The 13,672-nt window shown below is 35.8% G+C and overlaps 1 protein-coding gene across 4 annotated transcripts in view; it reads right to left on the bottom strand.

The window, feature by feature from the left end:
• Positions 1 to 13,672, bottom strand: part of VPS13B (vacuolar protein sorting 13 homolog B) — a 454,216-nt gene that overhangs the window by 277,248 nt on the left and 163,296 nt on the right. The gene's annotated exons all lie outside the window — the stretch shown is intronic.

Below are 13,672 nucleotides of genomic sequence, written 5' to 3'. Positions count from 1 at the left end.
AACTTTACTTGAAAAAAAGAAAGTCAACTACAAAGTAACTGATTCATCCAAAATTGATAGGAAATGGGTCTTTGCATACGTGAATTTTCCTGATAACAAAAGCTTACCTATACAATCTCTCAATTCTCAAAAATGACTTTGATGGCAACCAAAAGAAGTATGTGATTACATAAAAGGCATATTTATATATTAAGAGAATGAAATGTGATATTCCATTCTCTATGTTATTAAAATTTTGTTCATCTAAAATAAATTAGATTTTCAAGTTTTTATAATGTAAAATTTTAGAAATTACTTTAAACAATTTAGTAACTTACATCTCTAGAAGATTCATATATACTTACACATTTTATGTTAATGCAAACATATAACTTATATGTAATATTAACATCTAAATTAAGACTGATGATCCTAGAACGCTCTCCAAAGTAAGTGATACCATATCATCACTATGAGAATGACAGCTGCTAAACAGGCTCATATTTTCCCTCTTCTCCCAACTTGTTTCTTCTATTTGCACTCACACTTAAATGTATAATACCTTAAAGGCAAGGAGCACAGCCCTTTTTTCCCTCATATTTATAACCCCGTAGTCTACCACTTTATGCATACTATAAATTCAAAAACCATTTGTTTAAAATAAGTCTGGGAGAGGTCCACGGAGGTCTCTGAGAGCAGAGTAGTCTAAGCAGATAGAACAATGCAAAAGCGCTAAGTGAGGTGTGTGCTTAGGGTTTTCCAGAAACAGTAAAGAAGATGCAAGGTGGCTAAAGCAGAGTAGATGAGAGAGGAAAGAAACGCCGGCGCTATCCACAGGGCCAAATCACGCAGACCGTACCCAGGCCACCGTAAGGGCGGCAGCTGCCACATTGACGGAGCTGGGACACGAGAGCGGGTTCTAAATACAGTCATGAAACTAATGAACGTATTTTGAAAGAATTTCTCTGGCTACTATACAGAAAACAGGCTATATGGATCAAGTATTAAAACGCGAAGGCAAATTGTGAGAGACGGTGGCAGCAACAGAAGCAGGAGAAGCGGTGAAACTCTGCACCCGTGTCAGCAACACAGCAAAGAGGAGTCACTGGCCGCCGGGACGTGCGGTGAGACAGGAAGCCAAAGCAAGGCAGGGCTAAGCGGCCGCAGGAGCGAAACGGGGGAAAAGCCACGCAGAAAGCAGCTTAAGACCTGCCCCGCTGAGATTTCCATTAGGCACACAAATGAAGGTACCAAGGTGGCAAATGGACAAACACCTATAAAAAATAAAAATATGAACGGATAATTGAAAGAAAAGTATAATGTGGCCAATAAACTTATTACAAGATGCTCAACCTTGCTAACGAAGAAATAAAAATTAAGACAGATATCCTTTTCAGCTGTCATGTTGGCAAACATTGTAATGTGCAAATTTGAATGTTTACAAAATTGGTCACTGTTGAAGCCTCTCATGAGAAGGTTTCATATACAGGAAATAAAAAGGAGGTCTGATGAGTGGAACTGCAACAAAAGGCCAATTTGTATCTATAAGAATTTAAACATGCTTTTTTCTTTCTACAAAATAATCCTATTTTTAAGAATCTATGCTACAAAAATACTAAAATATGTATGAGTGCATGCATAAAAACAGTTTATAAGGGATGTTCTGTATAAGCATTATTTGAAAAGGCAAAAAAAAAAAAAGGTGGGGAAAAAGGTGGGGTAGGAGGGGAGAGGGGAGAGAAATGCTAAGCAACTTATCTCCCAATCAAAAAAGAAATGGTTAGATTAACTTTGGGATACCTGCAATAAAGATTATCATTCAACTATTTTAAAATGGGGAATAATCAGAGGTATGACAGCAAGCATATTTTCATATCTTGTGAAGTAAAAAATATATATGTGTAGCATAATCCAAATACGTTTTTAGAACAGTGTGAGCCTGAGTATGCACACTGTCTACCACACACATAGAAGGAATAGAGGAGCACAAAGTAAACCTTTCACAGTGGCCCCCCGTGAGGAGAATAAAAAAGAATTTATGAGGGGTAAGGGTGAAGGCGTATCTAATTCTTTATTCCTGATATTTCAGAATTAAATGTTTTACAACAGTGAATTACCTGTTATAATTTTTTTTAAAAAAACATGCATTAATTTACTTTCGACTCACTTGGACTTTTGTACATTAGTAGTTATGAGAAGAAAATGGTTACCTAAACTTATTGTAGAACTCCAGCAATTAAAATAACTAACTTAAAAGTAGACCAACCACACAAAAGCTGGCACACGGGTATTTTTAGCAGCTTTATTAATAACTGCCCAAACCTGGAAGCTACCAAGATGTTCTTCAGAAGATAACTGAGAAACTGCTTTATGCCAGCAAATGGAATATTAAAAGAAGTGAGCTGTGAAGCCATGAAAACCCATGGCGGATATTTAAAATGCAGATTACTAAATGAAAGAAGCCTGTCTAAAAAGGCTACCTACTGTATAATTTCAACTGTGTGACCCTGTGGAAAAACACAAAGCTATGGGGACAATAGAAAGATGCATGGCTGCCAGGAGTTAGGGAGTCCAGAGGGTTTTCAGGTCAGTGAGACTGCAACGGCGGACATCTGTCATTATAAATCTGCCCAGATCCAGAGAATTTACACCACCAGCAAGGCCTAACATAAACCATGAACTCTGGGTGATTATGATGTGTCAATATAAGTTCATCGGTTACAACAATGTACTACTTCGGCGGAATGTTGATAACTGGAGAGGCTATGCATATGTGGGGGCTGGGGGCATATGGGAAATCTCTGTACCCTCCCCTTCATTTTGCTTTAAATCCTTCATTTTGCTTTAAATCTAAAACTGCTTTAAAAAAAATACTATAAAAAAATCTTTTAAATTATTTGAAACAATGAATACCAAAGGTTTATACAAAAGTTGCTCATGATCAAATTTTCAAAATCTACTGATACAGAATATCAGTGTTATTATAAATACCGCTAGTACAACTTAAAAATAAATCCACCTAATAAATGCTAACACTGTCAAGCAGTTTGGACACCATTACATTACCATGAAGCAGTATTGCAAGTAACTACTAAACCAAAAGAACCACATATTTACTGTAATAAACTTCTCTAATAAAAAATAACCGAAGGGGGCCCTGAAATCTATGTGACCTCAAAGTGCTACCCAAAAAGCTATGACAAACATAATCTGTTAAAAATTCTCATTAAATAGGATTATCTATTAGAGGTGTAAAAGTACACTATTTTGGGTAAATGGATTTTCAACCCATGGTATTTTCTAAAAGATAGCAGGAAGAGAGTTTGCTTTTTTTTTAGAAGGACAATTTCTTTTCTGTAGTTACATATATTTTACAGGTTGGATATCTATACTTCATAAAACTTTCAATCTTGATCCACATTTTATTTAACCAAAACCTCTGTCACACCTATTATAAGCCAGGTGCTGCTGTGAGTGCTTTATAATCATCAGCCAGTTTAGACCTTTCCCAACCCCATGAGGAATGAATGCACTATTATTTAGACTCCTGTTATTACCATTTTCAGATAATGAAGCTAAGTAATATCCTAGGTGACCCAGCTGGTGAGTGGCAAACAGGGAAGAGAATCTAGGCAGTCTGACTCCAAAGTCCATGCTTTTAACTACTATGCTATGGTCCCTCTTCTGTTATTAAAACCTGGTGCAACTACTTCTAATTCTACCAAATATCTAATAAATGTATCACATTTCTACTAAGGACCATGGTACCACAAATAGTTCAGAAAACATAAGATTTGTTCAGTCTCACTAGAGCTAAATCAAATCTACATTAACATGGTGGTCTGATATCTATTACACTTCTTGTTTTCAACAATAAATGAGGTAGTTTTGAGACCCAAATCTTATAGGTTAAAAGAATATCAACACTTATTTCTTAGGCATGCGCCATCCAACTTGGTACAATCAACAGTAAACCTTCATTTCTGGAGAAAGTTCTGTACTTGGAGTCAACTTGACTTATAGTTTCACCTGTGCCATTTGCTATGCCACTTGGAGAAAGCAATTTAAGTGTGAGAATTTAATAATACTTATACCTGATGTCAAGAACACTTTTCACTTTGAAAGTCATGATGTATATAAAAACAATTCATGAAAGTGCTATATAAGGAATAATGATAAAAACTGACTATAATGTATAGAAAAGAACTTGAAGTTTACCAGATGGGAAACGATTACCCTCCTTTCCCAGCACAATCAGTCTACTGTTTTAGTTGTACCTTACATGCCATTTCCTCTGAGCCATGGTCACTGATTTCCCCAATTAGATTTGGTCCTTCCTCTATAATCTCACGTAATTCTGTATAACAGTTAATTTTTCATGGTATAACTTTAAACATTGGAATATTTGTCTTTCCAAAAGTAGCAACAGAGCAGAGCTACATGGTATAGCAATAAAGGGTAGTGGTTAACTGTCAGCAGGGGAGGATGACTTCTAATAGAAGAGTAACAACAATAAAAAATTCCTATAGCAATTTTTCCTTTAACGATAAGATAGCTAACCATCAATTTGTGCTTATGTACTTTATTCAACAGAGTGCTGATACTAAGCCAGTCTTCATTTCACTGAGATGACCAACTATGTATCCTTTATTTATATCGAGTAGCATCTTGCTCAGTAAATATTGGCTGAATCAATCAATCTATAGAATTTTTAAAAAGAAAAAATCATATGTGTACCTTCTTGAAATCTTTCCCTAGTAGCATATTATTTGACTTTTTTTGGTCAAAATTGTAACTTTTATGATTTATTATTTCATTTTTGAAATTTTAAATAATCACAAAGAAGAAAAGTGTGCCAATCTTTATTTTCCCTTTATATTCATGGGAAATCAAGCTATTTAGCCACGTACTCATAGCCAAGACAATACTGTGTTGGGGGTATTTTCTTAAACAGAGTTGAATTACTTAAAACAAAACAAAACCCTTAAAAGATAAAAAGTCTCCTGAGAATAAACCTTGCAAGCTCAGGTTGTAGATCATCCTGGAGAGGCAGCACATCCTTTAAACAGTCATAAGCAGAGAGATGACTACCGAAGAGAGCCCCTAAGGAAAAGAGAGGCTTCCTAAGAGATAAAGATGGGGTGTTATAAGCTTGGGAAAGAGAGAAACGCTTGAGGACTTGCCGCAGGATTACACAGTTTTTTATTACAAATTCAGAAAGCTAGTACTGGCTCCTTTCCCTAAATTTTCCACGGTTATATAAAGCTACCACATTGCACATACTTTTTCCCCTCTCCACCTAGAACCTAAAGTTCATCAGAACGGAAGCTGTGTCCTATGCTACTTTCAGTTTCCAAAAGCAGTTAGCAGAGTTAAGAACACTGCAAGGGTTCACAGTTATATGTACTGATTATTTGACTAAAGATAAAATTTTGTGTCAATATCATGGTTGTATCAGGACTATTATCATAATTCAACATTTATAAACATACCAAAATTTCTGATGTAGCAGGAATACCCTAAAAGATTATGTGCACCAATTTAAAATGTACCAAAAGCTGCTAGCCTCTCCTAAATATTTGATAAATATCCCTGGAAAAACTGGGAACAGATATGAAAAGTTATAGGACATCAATTTAAATCAATTAAAGAACAGGGGGCAAAAAAAGATTAGGGAATATGACTGTTAGGCCCTTAAATAAAAAGAACGAGAGAAAAGGTTTCATTCATTCATACAGTAATTATTTAGTACATATTTGCTCAATGCCAGAAATAGTTGTTAGATTCCAGGAATACAAAAGTCAGATGTGGTCCTTGATATACATTCCAGATGAAGAGACATAAAAAAGAATGGAAAACTATGATCAGTATTATCAGGAAGAACAGTGATGTTGAGGTAGGGAACCTTGGGGGAGCGGCACAGACCTATTTTAAAAGACTGAATAGGGAGGGTTTCTTTACTGAGCGGATGACATTTAAACTAAGACTTGAAATATGAAAAATACATAGCTATGAAAAGAGCAATGGAAACAGTAGAAAAAGCATATGTAAAAGATCTCAGGCAAGAAAAACCACAGAGTGTTTGAAGAATTAAAAGAGGGTGAGCGTAAGAAACAATGACAAAGGATGGGATGGAAGAGCCTGACCACAACTTGACCAGGTCGCACTACGCAGGCAGCGTTAGGGAGTTTGGACTTTATCTTAAGTGCAATAAAAAGTCACTAACGTGTTTTAAGCAGGGAATAAAATGATCCAATTTAGATTTTTAATAAGATGACCTGCTGTCATCTGGAAAGTAAGTCAGGGTAACCGAGATCAGATGGTGAGATAATCTGGAACTGACACCAGAGTCCAGTTAGAACAGCCTCGTATTACTCTGTGCAAGAACTTACATGGCTCAGACCAGGGCTGCTGCATACGGTCAGGCTGAGACAGACAGTTTCGAGCCCGGCCGGGTGTGGCTCAGCGGTTGAGCGTCGACCTAGGATCCAGGCGATCGGGGTTTGATTCCCGGGCAGGGCACAGGCCCGGGTTGCGGGCTCGGTCCCCAGTTGGGGGCGTGCAGGAGGCAGCCGATCCATGACTCTCTCATCATTGATGTTTCTATCTCTCTCTCTCCCTCTCCTTTCCTCTCTCTGAAATCAATATATATTTAAAAAAAGAAAAAAGAAAAAGAAAAGAAAGTTTAGAGACATAACTCAGAGGCAGAATGGGCAGTAAAAGGAGACAATTAGGATAAATCCTTGGGTTCAGCCTTAAGTAACATGGTCAGTTGGGGGGGGGGGGGTGCGTAGCTGTGCAGATTTCACACATGCTCTGCTTGAGTGGCCTGTAAGACACCTAAACAGAGATGTCTAGGCAATAGGATATGAGACAACTTAAATAAATAAATTAATAAATAAATAAGGGTGGTATAACCAAGCAAGTCAGTAAGACAAATGTAAAATAGAAAGATCACTGGTGTGAAATAAATGTTAGGCAGGCATGAATGGAAACACTAGGTGTTAAGGCAACTTTAAGACCATTAAGATCAAACAGAGAAAAGAAAAAAGAAAATCCACTTCAGAGGCAGAAGCCAATAGATGAAATAAGCTTCACCTTGCTTGAAGCCTTGTATTTTCCTTTTAAAATACAAACATAAAACATGAGATCTTTACTTTCCATCTGAATTGCGTTTTATCACTCTATAGAACTTTCACATATCTTAATTTAAGTCTTATACTTAAGTTTCATAAGAAGACTTAAATCTATGAGATATTATTGGGTATACTTATCATTTTAGAAAGAAACTGTGACTGTCTGAAGTTAGTTTGACACACGGGACTCAGGTCAAAACCTAGGTTTTTTGGCCCTGGCCAGTGTGCTCCGTGGCTAGCGTGTTGGCCTGCGCACCAAAGGGTCTCCGGGTCGATGCCCGGTCAAGGGCACGTTCCTGGGTTGCAGGTTCGCTCCCCACCCTCAGTTGGGGCAAATGAGGAAGGCAGTCAGTAGCAACCAGTCCATGTTTCTCTCACACTGATGTTTCTCTCTCTCTCCCTTTCTCCCCCGCTACCCGGATTCTCTGAAAAGCAATGGAAAAAATATCCTCAGTAAGGATTAACAAAACAACAACAAAAGTAGGGTTTTTGTCCCAAGTCCACTGGTTTTTCTACCCTGTCTTCCTAATCTTGATCTATATTTTGCACTAATCATTACTTTTGGCAACTTTATTTGGCAATATAAATTTAAATAACTTGAATAAAAAGTGACCTTTATGTAGTAATACTATTTTTAAAATTCTGGAGTTTAGATAATATATAAAGCTTTAAGCAACTTGCCATAGAAACTGCAATAATGCCTGAGACTTTTCATCAAAATACGAACTACATTCGATACTATCACTCCTGAAAGCCCCTTGGGAAATAATGGCTTTTGGATTCTGCAAGTCAGCGTGACATGGCATGCAAAATTGCATCTCATGCTGAGCCAACCAGGAAAATATATGTCATCACTATGTGACATTCAGAATTTCATCTGGAAACTATAATCTTGTTCTGACTGCTACAAAGGGGAGGCGGAGGGAGACTGCATACAAAACAATTTGGTTGAATTTTTGCTGAATTCTTGCCAGTTCGTGTAAAAACCAGCAGAAGTAGAAGAACTCTACATTCAAAAAACTTTCAATATACTTATTATCATCACAATGTGTTCTCAAACAACTTTAAAATTATCTCAGTTTAAGTCATATGTTAACCCAAATTAGTGACTCTCTTGAAAAAAATATTTACAATAAAAGTTACAAAATTAATAAATTGTGTAAAGCAAAACCGTACTGTACACAACAAACACACTTCCTAATTCTTTTCCCATAACTGAACAAATTCTAGGTTAATAAACAAACAAAAAACCTGTTACAAAGTCTGCAATCTATCTTATAAATACCAAGCCTTTCTATTCCAGCTTCTTCCTCCCCCTGACCCCCAGATCATGTGTACAATACCTTCATAATCCATTTACCTTATTCCTACCAAAATAGAAATGTGTGACTGCGAGTTAGTCCAAACATTATATAATCAAAATGTGGTGTTTTAAATCTTCTGAGACTAACTATAAAGTGAAAAATTAATAGACATAAACTGGAATAGATGACTGACTCTCAAAAATTATCCCCAGGAGCCATGTTTCTGCTATCCTAACATTTTCTGGTAAAACATCTCATATCCCTGAACATGGAGGTAGACACATGTCCCATCCTGGGTTGCCACTGGGCCAATCCTGGTACCTAACTCCCTGGGCCACAGTGATTGTCCAAGATGTGTGTGTACACATGGTCCAAGAGAGGCCAAACAAAATCCTCCTCACACATGTTTTCAACAGATGCTGGATCCGATCTGTTCCTCTTTGAACACAGAGAGTTAAGTATGTGAGTCCAGATATGCCATAGCTATCTATGTGCACTGTGATGTCAAGAAACCTATGTTCAGTAAAAGAAAATTAAGCCAACACGAAATGACGAAGTCCTGATGATGGGGAGTCTGGTTCTAAGTCATTCCAAAGAAAAGATCTGTCTTTGCCTTTTTTACTATTTTGGTAATGGGAATCGATAAATATCCCCCCCCTTTTTTTTTACTTAAAATCATTTGAATACAGTTTCAATTTCTTGCAATCAGAGCCCTGTCTAATTTAGAGGGTAAAGAGGGGATAAATGGTGATGGAAAGAGACCTGACTTTGGTTGGTAAACACACAATATGATATACAGATGATGTATTATAGAATGTACACATGAAACCTATATAAATTTATTAATCAACATCACCCCAATAAATTCAATAAAAATTTTTTAAAAAGAAAAAGAAAACAAAGGAGTCTCCCCTAGTAAAGGAATCACCTATTAATTAGGGGGAAAACCAGGCAACATGCTAGTAGTTGTACCAACCCAGCCCTTTCATTTCACAGCCTGCATAGGCTCCAAAATGTCCCCAAATGCTTTAAGCATATCAGCGAACTCACACCCACCCCCATTTCCCGGACTTACTGCCACAAGAACCATTCAACCTCGCAGCCCACTTAGCTTACCTGGCGCTGACTCCTTTCATTGCCATATTCAGCGATCATTACCCAGACGAATCCCGCCTAAGTCTGCATTTTTAGAGATGCTATTAATTTTTTTACTCCTCTAAATCTTTTCTCTGGCCCTAGAACATTTATTCAGCTATGTTAGGCAATATTTTTCTCAGTTTAACTTTGCTTCTAGGGACCCTCCAATCTGGACCCTACATGAGGGACTTTCTCTAGGTAACCCTAAAACTTCCAAATAATAACACCCATTACAGGAGTGTTCTTCAGATATGTGGTACACAAAAATGCAAGACCATCTGCTGAGCTGTTGGGGGGAAATGTAAAAACACCTATTCATATTTACTTTTATCTAAAAATTAGAAAAACATACTGTTAACATTTAGTAGAATAGAATGGAATTGAGTCCCCATGTCAGAAGGCCACAGATAACACTATGCTAAGTAAACTGAAGGAAAAGTAGATATTTAATAACAACAAATTGGCAAGGGCCCTTCGGTCTTTCATTTGTTTTCACTTAATTGTGACTTATTACAATTTCTTTATATATACATAGTTAATAAGATTTACAAATTTTATTATCTACTAGTAATTAAACTAATCTTCACAATTTGGATACATACATACTTTTAAAAGATTCCTGTAAAAATACACACACCCAAACATATGTATTAAAGATATCACAAATTTTTTTTAAAAGAAAAAAGCAACACCTTTAGATTAATTTCGAAAAATATTTTATTTACACAAGGAAGAAGCAAATTTACCAGCCTGATGTCAACAAAGACCTTAACAAAACGAATGGGACTGAAAAATAAATGCCTGGCTGCATCAATGCTGCCCTCTCCCCTCTTGGATCTGTGTATATCAGTAAAGTGGCTATTTAACTTTGTCAGCCACTCAAATCAACTATTAAATATATAGAATGAAAACTAAACCTTTAAAAGTTATCATAACAAAGAATTAAACTTTATTTTAAATATTTAACAAAATACTACTACTCTAAAATAGTGAAGTATTATTAAAATTTTATCAGAATCATAACATTTAAATGTTAATAAAATTAAAATTACCTAGTATCCTTTATAATATATTAATATAGTGAAAAATATATTTAATATATAAATCAATAAATGACATACTCTGGATGCTTACTCAAATTTTTTTACTGATAGGAATTCACTAAGAAAAAAGTCTGAAACTACTACTCTAAAGATGAACTATTTTCAAATAATTTGTGTTCTCTGTACTTGTTTTAATTCGTTCTCTCTTACTATTTAGTAATGCTTTTAACAAAATGTAAACCTGCCTCAGCTGTATTCAAGGAAACCAAAAACACTGGTTTTGTTTGTTTTTTTCTCCTTTGTTTTATTTTGATCCAGGCTTGGGCTAGGACATATAACAGGGGAAAGAGTGAGGTAGTGAAAACAGTAATCCAAGTAAAATAACTCCAATAGGATGTAGAATTTAAAAGGAATTTCTCAACAGTAAAATAATTTATCTTCTAAAGCCATTTCCTTTGACAAAATTTAGTGGTCTATATTCTACTTTCAAAGTAAAAATGAGAGTAAAACTGGAACATATTAAAAGAAACCATGCATAAATAAATATTCTGCTCTATAGTCCTAGACAAATAAAAAATGAGCCAAGGAGATAGAAAATAAAAATTTTTAAAAATTAAATATGAAATAATTACTTGAGAATTGAGCTTCCCAGAAGAAAAGACATCATGCGCATGCTATGCAAATTGTGGTACATTTAAAAATAAAAATCAGTGCCCTGGCTGGTGCGGCTCAGTTGGTTGAGCACTGTTCTTTCTGTGCACTAAAAGATCACCGGATCTATTCCTGGACAAGGTACATGCCTGGGTTTTGAGTTCTGTCTCCAGTAGGGATGTGTGTGGGAGGCAACAGATTTATGTTTCTCTCTCACATCAATGTTTCTTTCTCCCTCCCTCTTCCTTCCTTTCTCTAAAATCAATAAAAACATATTTCAAAATATAAAAAAAATAAAAATAGAAATCAATAAACCTAGTTTGTTAAACTGAACACATTCTTGAAATCAACAACACTATAAGACGTTCTGCTAGATGCACCAGGAGACACTAAAAAAGTATAAATGATATCTCTTTATGAGCTGAGGATTTATTTGAGGAGTCCTCATATGAACACTAGGAATGAAAGAAATTCAGGTATATGGTAGTACCAAGTGAGTAGCACAATTACCAGATACAGGTATAAAAATTATCATTCAAATGATCAAGGAATGTTTCATGAAACATAAATTGAAATGTAAGTGTTAAGAAACTCTAGTCTATGGCTACAACCATCCAGAATAAGTCTGATATATCTCATCATTATCGGCATCTGTTGAAATCCTTTAGGAAACAAAGCTTAGAATTGTTGTCTGACTATAAATTATGCCCACTGCCCAGAATAATGTAGAAACAATGTACAATTTGAATATTAAATATCATTTTAAACTCTGCAGGCTGCTCATACTTTTCTATAAATTTTAGAATTAGAAATAAAAATAATTTTTCTTCCAAAGAACAAAAGGGGAAAAAACAATTTAATATATCTATATTTTCATTAAGTACTCCTGAATGATATTTTCAAGTTGTTTTATTTTAGATGTACTTCATTAGATATACTTCATTTCATTTTAAACCTTTTCCTATTCAAAGAAAAAATATTACTTAAACCACATTTTATCCCTGAAAAAATAAAATCAATTGCATATTATGCATTAGCATCTACTCTCATGATTTAATATTTTCCAAAATTAAATATTTAACCACATAGAAATTTTATGCAAAATTTTATATGATTAAAGTGAAAAACTTATACAAAAATTCAGAAAAATATACATCTTGTATATTAATACTAATTCCACTTTGTAATTAAGAATATACTTGCTCACATTCAAGCTTAAACAAATTAAGAATGGCTTAAACACTTTTAGATGAATAACTATATTGGTGTGACCATTCTACTTATAATCCACAATTCTTAAAAATTAGAAATCCAAAATACATCCGTGAATTCAGGAGTAATTATTACTAGCAAAAATTGAAAATCTCCCTACTTGAAACCATCCTACAAGTATACTACTTCCTATGAATAGAATGATTTTTTTAAAGACTTAAAGGAATTTCAAACCTTGAGTAACATATCAAACTGATTTTTTTCAAAAAGGTTAAATATAGTGTAATGTCTTATTTGCTTAGAAGGAACATATCCCTTATACGTGAAAAACAAGGGGATTACTTTGAAAAAATTTCCTCGCCTCTTACATTCTCTGAAACAGTGCAAGGAAAACAATACTTATCCTGCAAATACGTTTGGTTGAGGAGACAAAATTAACTAAATTGACCAATAATGGTATATATATTCTTATCTTCTTACCTCTGACTCAGAGGAAAAGGCAGTTCTCCTGACTGTTAAACCTGCATCTGTTTATATTCTGCTTCGTCTGTAATCTCACTGTATAAATTACCACCACCGTCACTGCATCTCCAGTTTTCCCTTCTCTCCTCTTTGCCTCTCTAGAGCTACAGGCGCACCGAGTGCCATGGGGTCAGATTCTCTGAAAGAGTGGTGTTCATAAGCTGTCTCTGTGCTCAGTTCCCACTCACTCCCTAACAACTAAAGCTCCTCTGGCCAAATGACCTCGGTAAATCGAATTTTTTCAGCCTCACGGTTCTTATGGCTCTTACAGCGTATCATGCAGTCACCCACCATCACCATCTTGACTTTTTTTCTTAATCCTCACCTGAGGATATGTTCTTATTGATTTTTAGAGAGACAGGAAGGGAGAAAGAAAGAGGGGAGGGGAGGGAGGAGGGTGAGAGAAACAGCGATCAGTCACCTCTCGTATGCACCCCGAGTACGGATGGAACCTGCAACCTAGGTATGAGCCTGACTCGGAATCGAAACCACCACCTTTTGGTATACGGGACAACACTCTAACCAACTGAGCCAGTCATCTCTGCCTCCTTATACTTCTATCCCTGTACTTCCCATAACTTCAAGTCAGCAAGACAGCTGAGCTCAGTTTGGTATATCCCACCCTGCTCTATGGGCTGGAAGTGCCTACAGCCAGAAAGCCAGGGCAGTCCTAGGCCTCCCCTCACTT

Source organism: Miniopterus natalensis, chromosome 16 (genome assembly GCF_054644295.1).
Source record: "Miniopterus natalensis isolate mMinNat1 chromosome 16, mMinNat1.hap1, whole genome shotgun sequence".
In the NCBI taxonomy this organism is placed as follows: Eukaryota; Metazoa; Chordata; class Mammalia; order Chiroptera; family Miniopteridae; genus Miniopterus; species Miniopterus natalensis.
This window is presented reverse-complemented; position numbering and strand designations above follow the sequence as displayed.